The sequence below is a fragment of the Peromyscus californicus genome, unplaced genomic scaffold (assembly GCF_007827085.1).
Source record: "Peromyscus californicus insignis strain IS unplaced genomic scaffold, ASM782708v3 Scaffold_6__1_contigs__length_162567912, whole genome shotgun sequence".
Taxonomy (NCBI): Eukaryota; Metazoa; Chordata; class Mammalia; order Rodentia; family Cricetidae; genus Peromyscus; species Peromyscus californicus.
In genome coordinates, this window is record NW_026294584.1 from 27,535,490 (window position 1) to 27,549,606 (window position 14,117).

The 14,117-nt window shown below is 39.1% G+C and overlaps 1 pseudogene; it reads left to right on the top strand.

The window, feature by feature from the left end:
• Positions 1–3,564: 3,564 nt before the first annotated feature.
• On the top strand, positions 3,565–13,379 carry LOC128099913 (rRNA 2'-O-methyltransferase fibrillarin-like; annotated as a pseudogene).
• The last annotated feature ends 738 nt before the right edge of the window (positions 13,380–14,117 follow it).

Sequence of the window (14,117 nt, forward strand, 5' to 3'; positions counted from 1 at the left end):
AACAGATGGGCTTGGCAGAAGGACAAGAAGTTAAGACCTCAGCCTGAATGAAGAGTAGAATTAGGAAAAGGGATTGAGCATACATATCACACAAGTTGAGGGGCCAGCCACTCCAGTCAAAAGTGGTGAGTGACCTACCTGCCAGCAGAACTGCCCCCCTCCCTGGATCCTGTTCCCCTGGACTCTTCTAGCCCATGCCATCCCAGCTCACACTCACCCCACTGCTGGGCCCTACCTTGAACTACAGCAGACTTCTGCCACAGAGGCCCAAGCCACACTAGCTTGAACAGACTTAAGCTGCTCAGATGTAGGTCACACCAGTCAGAACAGGTGCAGGCCTCACCATCAGATGAACAGAGACCCCCTGCTGCACCAAAGGCAAAGCTAACTGCCAGAAAACCAAGTCTCAACTTGGACAGAGACTCCCTACTAGATCAGGGGTCATACCAGCCACCATAAATCTAAGCCACAAAGACCAGGAAACCAAAAAGAAAATAGAAGCCAAGGAACAAAATACCCATCCAACAAAGACAAATTCAGAAATCAAGGACTAGACCTAATTATCCCAAACCCAGATGCCTAAATGCCAGTGTAAAAATACAATCAATAATAGCCAGGGCAATACAGCACCACCAGAACCCAGCTATACTACAAACAACAAGACCTGAATACTCCTAAGCAGTAAACACACAAGAAAATGACCTTAAAAAACAATTTAATGAAGATGATAGAGGTCCTTAAATAGGAAATGAAAAACTCCATTAAAGAAATTGAAGAAAAGACAAACAAAAAAAATTAGAGGAAATCAACAAATTCCTTAAAGAATGCCAAGAAAGCCAAGAAAAACAAACAGGTGAAGGAAGCTATTCAAGACATGAAAATTAAAACAGAAGTAATAAAGAATACACAAAAGTCTAAATAAGTAAGCAAGAACCACAAACACAAATATTACCAACAGCATACATGAGATGGAAGAGGGAATCTCAGGCGTTGAAGATTCAATAGAAGAAATAGATTCGTTTGTCAAAGAAAATGTTAAATCTAAAAAAAATCCTAACACAAAACATCCAGGAAATCTGGGACACCATGAAAAGAAAAAACCTAAGAATAATAGGAATAAAAGAAGGAGAAGAATCGCAGCTCAAAAAATCAGACAATATCTTTAACAAAATGATAGAAGAAAATTTTTCTAACCTAAAGAATGACATGCCTATAAAGGTACAAGAAGCTTACAGAACACTAAATGGATTGGACCAAAAAAGAAAGTCCCTCTGTCACATAATAATCAGAACACTAAACATACATAACAAAGAAAGAATATTAAAAGCTGTAAGGGGAAAAGGCCAAGTAACATATAAAGGCAGAAGTATGTACCCAACTTCTCAATGGAGACTCTAAAAGCCAGGAGGACCTGGACAGATGTCTTGCAGACACTAAGAGACCATGGATACCAGCCCAGAATAATATACCCAGCAAAACTGTCAATCACCATAGATGGACAAAATAAGATATTTCATGACAAAGTCAAATTTAATTAATATCTATCCACAAATCCAGCCCTACAGAAGGTACTAGAAGGAAGATTCCAACCCAAAGAATTCCAACTACACTCATGAAAACACAGGCAATAGATAATCTCATACCAGCAAAATTCAAAAAAGGGAAATACACACACACACATACACACACATGCATACACACAAAAAAACCAACAACAAAAACAATAATAACAGAAATTAAAAAATCAAAGATCATTACTACCTCTCAATATCAATGGACTCAAATTTGCCAATAAAACAACACAGGATAACAGAATGAATATTAAAAACAAGATCCATCCTCTGCTGAAGACAAGAAACACACCTCAACATCAAAGATAGACATTACCTCAGAGTAAAAGGCTGGAGAAAAATTTTCCAATCAAATGGATCTAAGAAGCCAGCTTGAGTAGCTATCCTAATATCTAACAAAATAGACTTCAAATCCAAATTAATCAAAAGAGGTAGAGAAAGACAATTCATACTCATTAAAGAAAAAATCCACCAGGATGACATTTCAATTCTGAACATTTATGCCCCAAATGCAAGGGCACCCGCATTTGTAAAAGAAACATTACTAAAGCTTAAGTCACACACAGAACCACACATAATAACAGTGGGAGACTTCATCACCCCACTCTCACCAAAGAACAGGTCATCCAGACAGAAACTAAACAGATAAATAATAGAACTAACAGGTGTTATGACTCAAATGGACCTAACAGATATCTATAGAACACTTCATCCAAACACACAAGAATATACCCTTTTCTCAGTACCTCTTGGAACCTTCTCCAAAACTAACCATCTCAAGAGATACTAGAAAACGGAAACAATCCCCTGTATCCTATCAGACCACCATGGATTAAAGCTGGATTTCAACAATAGCAGAAACAACAAAAAGTCTACAAACTCATGGAAACTGAACAACTCTCTACTGAGTTACCACTGGCTCAAGGAAGAAATAAAGGAAGAAATCAAAGACTTCCTGGAATTCAATGAAAATAAATACACAACATACCCAAACTTGGGGGACACATGGAAAGCAGTGCTGAGGGGAAAGTTCATAGCATTAAGTGGCTGCAGAAAGAACTTAGAGAATTCTCATGCCAGTGACTTAACAACACACCTGAAAGCTCCAGAACAAAAAGAAGCAGACACACCCAAGGGAACTGGATGGCAGTAAATAATCAAACTTGGGGTTATAATCAATAAAATAGAAACAAGGAGAACAATACAAAGAATCAATGAAACAAAGAGTTAGTTCTTTGAGAAAATCACCAAAATAGATAAATCCTTATCCAAACTAGCTAAAAGACAGAGAAAGAATATCCAAATTAACAAAATCAGAAATACAAAGAACTATTAGGTCATACTTCAAAAACCTGTATTCCACAAAGTTGGAAAATCTAAAAGAAAAAAACAATTTTTTTCAATAGATACCACTTACCAAAGTTAAATCAAGATCAGATAAACAATTTAAATAGATCCATAATCCCCAAGGAAATAGAAGCAGTCATTAAAAGTCTCCCAACAAATAAAAGCCCGGGGCCAGATGGTTTTCATGCAGAATTCTGAGACTTTAAAAGAAGAGTGAATACCAATACTCCTCAAATTATTCCACAAAATAGAAACAGAAAGAACATTACCAAATTCTTTCTATGAAGTTACAGTTACCCTGATACCCAAACTACACAAATCTCAACAAAAAAACAGAATTACAGACCAATTTCCCCATGAACATAGTGCAAAAATACTCAATACCATACTTGCAAATCTAATCCAAGAACACATCAAAAAGATCACCCACCATGATCAAGTCGGCTTCATCCTAGAGATGCAGGAATGGTTCAAGGAACAAAAATATGTCAATGTAATCCACCATATAAACAAACTAAAAGAAAAAAACATGATCATCTCACTGGATGCTGAAAAAGCCTGTGGTAAAATTCAATACCCTGGAAAGTCTGAGACTCGTGGAGCAGAGGACACCTCAGATTGACGGAGCCGAGACCAGAATGCAGTGATGAAGCCAGGTTTCAACCCCCGTGGGGGCAGCTTTGGTGGCAGAGGAGGCTTTGGTGACAGAGGTGGTAAAGGAGGAGGAGGAGGCAGAGGAGGAGGCAGAGGAGGAGGCGGATGAGGAGGCTTTGGCAGGGGACAGGGAGGCTTTGGTGGAGGTGGAGGTAGAGGTCGAGGTCAAGCTGGAGGCTTCAGGGGATGAGGAGGTAGAGGAGGAGGAGGTGGACAAGGTGGAGGCTTCCAGTCTGGGGGCGGCCAGGGTCGAGGTGGCGGCTGGGGAGGCAAAAGAGGCAACCAGTCAGGGAAGAATGTCATGGTGGAACTGCATGGGCATGAAGGCATCTTTATCTGTCGCAGAAAGGAGGATGCCCTTGTCACAAAGAATCTGGTCCCTGGAGAATCCCTATAAGGGGAGAAGAGAGTCTCTGTTTCAGAGGAAGATGACAAAATTGAGTACCGAGCCTGGAACCCAAGCTGGCAGCAGCAATCCTGGGGGACGTAGACCAAATCCACATCAAGCCAGGGGCCAAGGTGCTCTGGATATCGCTCTATATAAATAAACACTGATTGGCCAATAGCCAGACAGGAAGTATAGATGGGACTAACAGAGAGGAGAATTGAGGAAAGAGGAAGGAAAGAGAGAGACTGCTGGAGCTGCCGCCAGGACGAGGAAGATGTAAAGTACCGGTAAGCCACAAGCCACGTGGCAAAGTATAGATTAATAGAAATGGGCTGAATATAAGAGTAAGAGCTAGACAATGATAGGCCTGAGCTAATGGCCAAGCAGTTTAAACAATGTAAGAGTCTGTATGTTTATTTCATAAACGGGCTCGGGAACTGGCGGGACTTGGCGGGAGCTGGAGAGAAATTCTCCAGCTCCACCACCGTCTCTCATGTCTCTGATATTGTTGGCCCGGATGGTCTGGTCTATGCAGTTGAGTTCTCCCACCATTCTGGCCATGACCTCATCAACTTGGCCAAGAAGAGGACCAACATTATTCCTGTGATTGAAGATGCTTGGCATCCACACAAATACCACATGCTTATCGCAATGGTGTGTGGTGGTATTTTACTTGTACTGAAATGTGATTTTAATTGTATGTTAATAAATAAAGTTGTCTGGGGGTCAGAGCTATTAGAGTCATAGCAAGTGCATGGCGGCGGTGGCGCACGCCTTTAAGGACCTGGAGGGCGGTACATTCAGGCAGTGACGAGGCAGTCACATGTTTGGGTTTACAACCAATGACAAGGCAGAACAGGAAGACTTTAAAGACAGACACACAGGAAGTAGGTCCTTTTCAGAGAGCTCTCTTGGCTGGAGAGGATCCCTGAATCAGGAAGGGTGAGGCTCTTAGCTCTGACCTCTTGGCTTTCTTCTCTGAATTGGCTCTGTGTTTCTTATTTTATAAGACCGTTGGTTACATCTACATTTGGCGCCCAACGTGACAAGAATCCATTAAAAACCGCTTAACTTGGCTTGGCGGCAGGTCCGGTTTCCCGCCAGGGCGGCCGGCAGGTCCGGTCTCCCGCCAGGGCAGCCGGTGGGTCCTGTTTCCGCCAGGGCGGCCGGCAGGTCCCGTTTCCCGCCAGGGCGGCCGGCTCCCTAGCCCGGGCCCAGGTCGGCTTGGCCTCAGGCCAGACTAACTTTGAGCTACTTGCTTAAAGCCGGTGCTACAGACAATTCAGGCCTGCCCTGCCGAACAGGGCCCCTGCCTGTAAAGCCAACACACGTGGTTGGAGCTTAAGGTAGCCAGAGCCAAGGCTTGACTAGGCTCAAGCGGGAACATGTGGCTGGATTCAAGCTCTTAGGCAGAACTTGTGGCTACGGTTCTTGCGTGTTCTCTCTCTCTCTCTCTCTCTCTCTCTCTGGATTCACACCTCGGACACTAGGAGGCTGTTTTGAAATTCCCTTGGATTGGTACTGTTCTACGAGGACTTGGTAGGTCACTTAACATATCGAATATTTTAAAGGAAACTATTTAAAAGAGAAATTTTTTCCACATTTAAAAAAAATGGGTTTTCTGTGTTCATTGGAAGAAAATTGGGCTTTGTTTGCAATTTTAGACAGTCTGACAATGGAACAGCTATATGAGACGATTAATGTTGACTGAATTATGCTTTTTATTACTATGCTTATTCTCATTTTACAATTTAAAAAGATAATCAATTTAAGTGACAGGATGACAGCTTTAGAAAAACTTGATAAACCTGTAAAAACTCAGACAGAAGAAACTAACAGTGAAGTTGCTTCAAGATTGGATCATAGGGTTACAGAAAGAAAGCCTGTTTTCACACAGTCACCCTTCATTTGTCCAGTAACCGTACAGCAGTTGCCTGATCAAATGACTACACAAAATATTTGGGCTCCAATTGAAATGTTAGATCTACGAAGGTTTAAGGAGGCAATAGTATCTTATGGCATGCATTCCCCGTATGTAAAGCAAACGTTAAACTCTTGGTCAACATATAATAGGATTGTACCACAGGATTGGCGGGAGCTGGCACAAGCTGTTCTTGAACCCAGTCAAAGGCTTCAGTGGCTAACTTGGTTCAAGGATGAAGCTAAAAACATAAAAAAACAGTGGAGGGATAAAGGAATACAAGTCTGCCAGGATCAGCTAATTGGAGAAGGTCAATATGCTTCAGCACAAGCACAATGTTTATATGATGTCCAAACCCTAATTTTATGTCGAACAGCAGCCTTGAATGCATGGGACAGAGTTGAGGAACCAGGAAAAAAAACTGAGTCATTTACAAAGGTTGTACAAGGCCCAAAAGAATCTTTCACAGATTTTTTACAAAGACTGGCTTCAGCAGTAAAGAGAATGGTCCCGGATTCAGAAGCTAGTAAGATAATAATTGAGTCTTTGGCCTTTGAGAATGCGAATGCAGCATGCAAAACAATAATCAGGCCGTTAAAGGCAAGATCTGCACCTTTGGAAGATTGGATTAGAGACACGGTTAATGTTGAAGCTCATGAGCATGATGATACGTGGGTAGGAGAAGCAATTTCAAGAGGTTTGAGGAATGTTAGATGTTTTGGATGTGGAAAGCAAGGACATTTGAAAAGGGACTGTAAACAGGTCATTCCTAGAAACAATGTTTCTTCAAGGAACAATGGCAACAGACTGCCCCTTCCTTCTGGAGTATGCAGAAGGTGTGGTAAGGGAAAACACTGGACCAACGAGTGTAGATCAACAAGGGACAGACAGGGTAATCCTTTGCCTCAGTCTTCGGGAAACTCCCAGAGGGGCCTCATGCAGGCCCCAATAGCAAATCCAGTTCAAACCTTTCCTGCAGTCGTAGAGGAAACTCCTACTCAGAGCAATTAAATAACCAAATGCCTATTGGAATAAGTCATGCTGGTCAGGATGATGAAACAGAGAGAATAGAAAATTCAGGAGAAAACATAAAGAAAATTTTTTGGCAAACTTCTATTAATGAACAAAGACCAAAATTATCCATAAAAATAAATGGTGTTTTGTTGTCTGGTCTGGTAGACACAGGTGCGGACGTTACCATAATTGCACCAGAATTTTGGCATCCAACTTGGCCTCTTCAGGAGGTAAACATTCAACTGTTAGGAATTGGGACATTATCTCAGGTGAAACAGAGTGCAAGATGGCTTGAATGTATAGGTCCAGAAGGACAGAGAGCAAAATTAAAACCATATGTGGCTAACATAGCTATGAACCTGTGGGGTCGAGACTTGTTACAACAATGGAATACTCAGATTAACATCCCTCCAATCTCAGAAACAAATCATAAACTAGCACATGTTTCTGAGAGAAATATTAGAAGGCAATATTCTGAATGGTCACCAGGCATCCATATTATACAAGAACAGGGCACAACAACTGATGATCTTCCAAAGACATCAACAGCTCTACCTTTAAAATGGTTAACAGACAAGCCTGTATGGGTCCAGCAATGGCCTTTAACAACAGAGAAACTCCAGGCTTTAGAAGAGCTGGTAGAAGAACAGTTAAATGCTCAGCATATTGAAGAATCAACCAGCCCTTGGAATTCTCCTGTATTTGTTATTAAGAAGAAATCTGGTAAATGGAGAATGGTAACAGACCTTAGAGCAATTAACAAAGTAATTCAGCCAATGGGCTCTCTACAATCTGGAATTCCTTTGCCTACTCTGTTACCAAAAGGATGGCCTCTCATAGTTATTGATTTGAAAGACTGTTTCTTTTCAATACCCTTACAAGAAAAAGACAGAGAAAGATTTGCTTTCACAGTGCCTACTTACAATAATTCTCAACCGGTTAAAAGATTTCAATGGAGAGTCCTCCCACAGGGAATGTTGAATAGCCCAACTCTGTGCCAATATTTTGTACAACAGCCATTGGAAGTGATACGTAAAAAATTTCCTAAATCTATAATTTATCATTATATGGATGATATTTTACTAGCTGACTCAAATGCAGATACTTTAGAAAGAATGTTTGAAGAAGTAAAGAAAATTTTGCCTTGCTGGGGATTACAAATTGCTCCTGAAAAGATACAAAGAGGAGATTCTATTAATTATTTAGGATATAAAATAGAGCTACAAAAAATTAGACCCCAAAAGGTGCAAATTAGGAGAGATCGACTACAGACTCTTAATGACTTTCAAAGATTATTTGGAGATATTTCTCATCTAAGAACTATTGTTGGGGTAAAAAATGATGAACTGCATAATTTGTTCAAAACCTTAGAAGGTGACAAGGACTTAAATAGTCCAAGAGAATTATCACCTGAAGCTGAGAAAGAATTGGCCTTGGTAGAAAAGAAAGTACATGAAGGACACGTGGATCGTATTGATCCAAAGTTGGATTGCATTTTGGTTATTTTACCTTCTAGACATTCTCCTACAGGAATATTAATGCAGAGGGAAGATATTATATTAGAATGGATATTTTTACCAAATAAGCCAAATAAAAAATTAAAAACTTATGTGGAAAAAATCTCTGACTTGATTTGGAAAGGAAAATTGAGACTTCGTCATTTAGCAGGAATAGACCCAGCAGAAATTGTCGTACCTTTAACTAAGGAGGATATTGAAAAATTATGGACAGAAAGTGAACCTTGGCAAAGAGCTTGCAGTAATTTTTTGGGAGAAATTAACAGCAAATATCCCAAAAGCGATAGAATTGATCTTATAAAGAGAGCTGATTGGATCTTGCCTCGAATTGTACGGGAAAAGCCCATATCTGGAGTTCGTACATTTTATACAGATGCCAACAAACAAGGAAAGGCAGGTTACAAATCAGAAAATTTAAGTAAAGTGGTTCAAAGTCCTTATAATTCAGTTCAAAAATCAGAATTGTATGCTCTTCTGTTGGTATTAATGGATTTTTCAGAACCTCTCAACATAGTAACTGACTCTCAGTATGCTGAAAGAGTAGTATTACATATTGAGACTGCAGAATTTATCCCTGATGCTTCAGAATTAACTTCACTATTTATTAAATTACAAGATACAATCAGGAAAAGGAGTCATCCTTTATATATAACTCACATTCGATCCCATACTGGTCTGCCAGGCCCTCTAGCACAAGGTAATGATGAGATTGATAAATTATTGATAGGAAATGTGCTGGAGGCCTCAGAATTTCATAAAAAACATCATGTCAATAGTAAAGGTTTAAAAAAGGATTTTTCCATAACCTGGCAACAAGCCAAAGAAATAGTAAAGAAATGTCCTACTTGTTCCTTCTACAATCAAACGCCATTACCAGCTGGATGTAACCCAAAAGGTACTCAAAGGAATGAAATCTGGCAGATGGACGTGTTTCACTTTGCAGAATTTGGAAAACTGAAATATGTACACCACACTATCGATACTTATTCAGGATTTCAGTGGGCAACTGCTTTGAGTTCTGAAAAAGCTGATTCTGTAATCACTCATTTGCTCGAAGTTATGGCCATCATGGGTATACCTGCACAAATAAAAACTGATAATGCTCCATCATATGTCTCTATTAAAATGAAACAGTTTTTTTGCTTATTACAATATAAAGCATATTACAGGCATATCACATAATCCTACAGGTCAAGCAATTGTAGAAAGATCAAACAGAACTCTAAAGGATATGCTAAATAAACAAAAAGGGGTAACAAAAACCCCCAGAAACAGACTACATAATGCTCTATTAACTTTAAATTTTCTTAATGCCAATGAGAAAGGAACAACAGCTGCAGAGAGACATTGGATAATAGAAAAAACTACAGAATTAAATCAGCCTATATACTTTAAGGATGTGCTGACCTCAGAATGGAAACCAGGGTATGTGTTACGTTGGGGACGAGGTTTTGCTTTTGTTTCTACAGGAGAAGATAAACTGTGGGTACCATCAAAATTGATAAAGGTTCGATTTGAACAAGAGAAACCTCTTAATTAGAGGAGGTGATAGTTCTTCAATAAGCATGAACATCCAATTTAAACTAACTTATACCAGTAACACATGTCTTTTCATTTAATCAGATAATAACTTGCCAAAAGGGAACATCCCCAAAATTAGTCTTGGGGAAAGGTTTTTGTTTTTGTCTTTTAGGAGAATGAAGGTTAAGGAATCTGAAGAACACTGGACAAATGAGACAACTGAGAAAAGGGACAAATCATCTATCCCAGGAAACAGAGTGAAACGGCGTATGGGTATATATTATCTAAAAAATTTTATGTCTTCCTAAATGTTTGTTTCTGCTTTTCTCTAAAAATTTAACACTATTAGTCTTCTAATAGTCCCAGTTCAATTAAAATTTAAAGCTGACTTTGGAGTTGGAGAATGGCTCTCTCCTTCTTTAAACTCAAGCATGTTGTTAAAAGGAAAATGCAAACCCCCTGTATCATGCCAGAATAAAAGAGCCATCTTCTGCTATGGGACAGGAGAAAAGCCAAATTAACTAAGGGACTATTCTATTACTAATCTCAACTCTTTGATTCTATTCTGATTCTTTAAAACTTTTCTTAAAGTATAAATTTTATATCAAAATTTACAAGATTAATATATAGATATGTAGATATATATACATTTTAACCTTTGTTAAGATATGAATGGTCATATAGAGTATTAATTAATTCTAGAAAAAAGGCTTCAATTAGCTGCATATATATGTCTTTGTGTTCGAGTCTCTTATCAGTTTTCTGCAGGAAATCACGGCCAGGCCTAACATCAACTGAAGTCTCCAGGAAGAAGTTGGGGCCCCACAACAACAACAATTCCACGTGGACAATAATAACATCATTAAACTGACAAACATCATCTACAGATCAGCTTTGAACTACAAGGTGCTCATAGCAATTTTGAGATGACTAGCTGAGATGATCCAGTCTCAAAGACTACTTGAATAAAGATTTGAGATAAACCCTGAATTTTGGCATTATACACAGACTGGATAATGAAGGATATGGTTACCTTTCCTAGAATTTGACAATTAACCTAAAATTTTTCTTTCAGGATAAAGATAACTTCGCCCATACCCAGCAGGAAGCAATTTTAAGAATACGACGCCCACATTCCCAAAGAGGTGGTGTGGGGCGGGTGGTTTTTTGGTCTTTTTAATGGGTTTTGGGTCTGGGATAATTTTCATTGTTTAGGGGAGTTGGTTACAAGTTGTTGTCAAGGGTTAGGAAAAAGGCTAAGCAAAAGAGATTAGATTTAAGGTTCTTGTTTAAAAAAAAAAAAGAGAAAGAAAGAAGAAGAAAAAGACAATTACTAGTTTTAAATACTTTACATTGGATTGGATTGTTTTATATTGTATACAAATTATATATATTGAAATTGATATTGTTAGAAAATGCTATATGTATATCTCTAATTGTACTTATACCATTCATTTAACAATGCAATTTTCTGATCCTTGAATGTTATTATTACCAACTATTAGGATATAAAGAAATGAAAGTTAGTAGTTAGACATTACAATAGAACTTGTAGTCATATTAGATATGTTTTAAAAATTGAGCAGATATATTTTAGACAGGTCATCTTCAAACCCTTCAGAGATCTACAGAATATGGCATTTAAAATGTTTTAATAACTTAGAAAATTTTTCTTTTTTGTTATGATTATGAGACATGTCGGCTCCTGGCAGTACCAATCTACTTCAGAGAAAATATGGGCATTGAAGAAACTGCATATGGAGTTAACTTTCATTGTGGCAAAAGTTAGCCACTGGACAACAAAGTATCCTTGAATCAACTGCTGACAAAATGGACAGACAGGACATGAAACAAAGGACTACTGATTCTTGCCAAAACAAGTGTGGTTATGGCTTTATCAAAAGGCATCTTCTGAGGCCAGGACAATATGGCACCATCCCTGAAGTGGCCTTCGCAATTCGGAAAAGGTACAGTGCCCTTTTCTTCGAAGGCAGCTGAACAGGCAGTGGGCCGATGGCTTCTGATGTGCAATGGAACAGCAGCTGAAACAGTTATTCTTGAAGAGTAACTAAGCTCACGCCTCTTAATAGTAGACTGGCATTTGATAGAAGGATGTGGAGAAGAACGGGATGCTGAGATGAAGCCATATATACACAGCCAAGAAGAATGGACAGCTGAATTAAAAAAAACAACAACAATTTCCAGAATTTAAAATCCTGAATCATGACATGACACTAGTGGAATTCAGGTGTTTCTGGTACATGGACTGCTCTCACCCAATGTGAGGTTGAACTGTTGACCTTGTGTACATCCTACTTCACAAATGAGTCTGTCAGATATGCTAAGCCTATAGGCTGAAGATGATGCCCCAACACTGTGGAGAAACCTCAGGTGACTGTCCAGGCAGCTGGCTGTTTCTGTCAACTCACAAATTTTTTGGAAGTTGCTTGCATGCACTTTCTGTTTTTATTTTTGTTAGCTAATATTATTTCCTTCTTGGGTCTCTGAGGGAGTTGAAGATTAGGGAGCTATAGTTGAAGGTTAGTTAGTTATAGTTGAAGATTAATTAGGATAGAAAGTGAATTAGATACATTTTGGACTTAACAAAATAGGATAGATAATGAAATTATTTTCTCTGAATTTGTCAAATACAAATGGACTAGACATTGTTTAGACATTTATTACTTGTATATATTGTATATAGTCATTGTACTTTTGTATATAGTTTTTCTTTTGTTAGTTATAACCTTTTTCTTTTTTTTTTCCTTTTTATTAAAATAGAAAAGGGGAAATGTGGTGGTATTTTACTTGTACTGAAATGTGATTTTAATTGTATGTTAATAAATAAAGTTGTCTGGGGGTCAGAGCTATTAGAGTCATAGCAAGTGCATGGCGGCGGTGGCGCACGCCTTTAAGGACCTGGAGGGCGGTACATTCAGGCAGTGACGAGGCAGTCACATGTTTGGGTTTACAACCAATGACAAGGCAGAACAGGAAGACTTTAAAGACAGACACACAGGAAGTAGGTCCCTTTCGGAGAGCTCTCTTGGCTGGAAAGGATCCCTGAATCAGGAAGGGTGAGGCTCTTAGCTCTGACCTCTTGGCTTTCTTCTCTGAATTGGCTCTGTGTTTCTTATTTTATAAGACCGTTGGTTACATCTACAATGGTGGATGTGATCTTTGCTGATGTGGCGCAGCCAGACCAAACCCGGATTGTGGCCCTGAGTGCCCACACCTTCCTGCGGAATGGAGGACACTTTGTGATTTCCATTAAGGCCAACTGCATTGATTCCACGGCCTCAGCAGAAGCTGTGTTTGCATCCGAAGTGAAGAAGATGCAGCAAGAGAACATGAAGCCCCAGGAGCAGTTGACACTAGAGCCCTATGAACGGGACCACGCTGTGGTTGTAGATGTGTACAGGCCACCTCCCAAGGGGAAGAATTGAAACCAGAGCTGTCCGGATTGGAAGAAATGTGTGTTTCTACTGTTGCACGTGTAGTTTTCTTTTTTCTATTAAAAGACTCAACTGTCAAAAAAAAAAAAAAATCCAATACCCCTTCATGATAAAAGTCTTGGAGAGATCAAGGATTCAAGGGACATACCTAAACATAATAAAGGTAATATACAGCAAGCTTATAGCCAACATCAAATTAAATGGAAAGAAACTCAAAGCAATTTCACTAAAATCAGGGACAAGACAAGGCTGTCCAGTCTCCCATACCTATTCAATATTGTACCTGAAGTTTTAGCTAGAACAGTAAAGGAGATCAAGGGAATACAAATTAGAAAGGAAGAAAATATTGATATTCCCAGATGATATGATAGTATACATAAGGGATCCTAAAAATTCTACCAAGTCACTCCTATACCTGATAAACACCTCATCAAAGTGACTGGATACAAGAATAACTCCAGCCCTCTCTTTCCTTTCCGCTCCTTCCTTCTGTCTGTCCTCTTTCTCCCCCCCTCCCTTTCTCTCCTTCCCAATAAAGCTCTAGAAAGGTAAAAAAAAAAAAAGAATAACTCCAAAAAATCAGTAGTCTTCCAATATACAAACCATAAAGGATCTGAGAAAGAAATCAGGGAAACCACACCCTTTTCAATAGTCACAAATAATATAAAGTATCTTGGTATAAGTCTAACCAAGCAAGTGAAAGATCTATATGTCAAGAATTTCAAATCT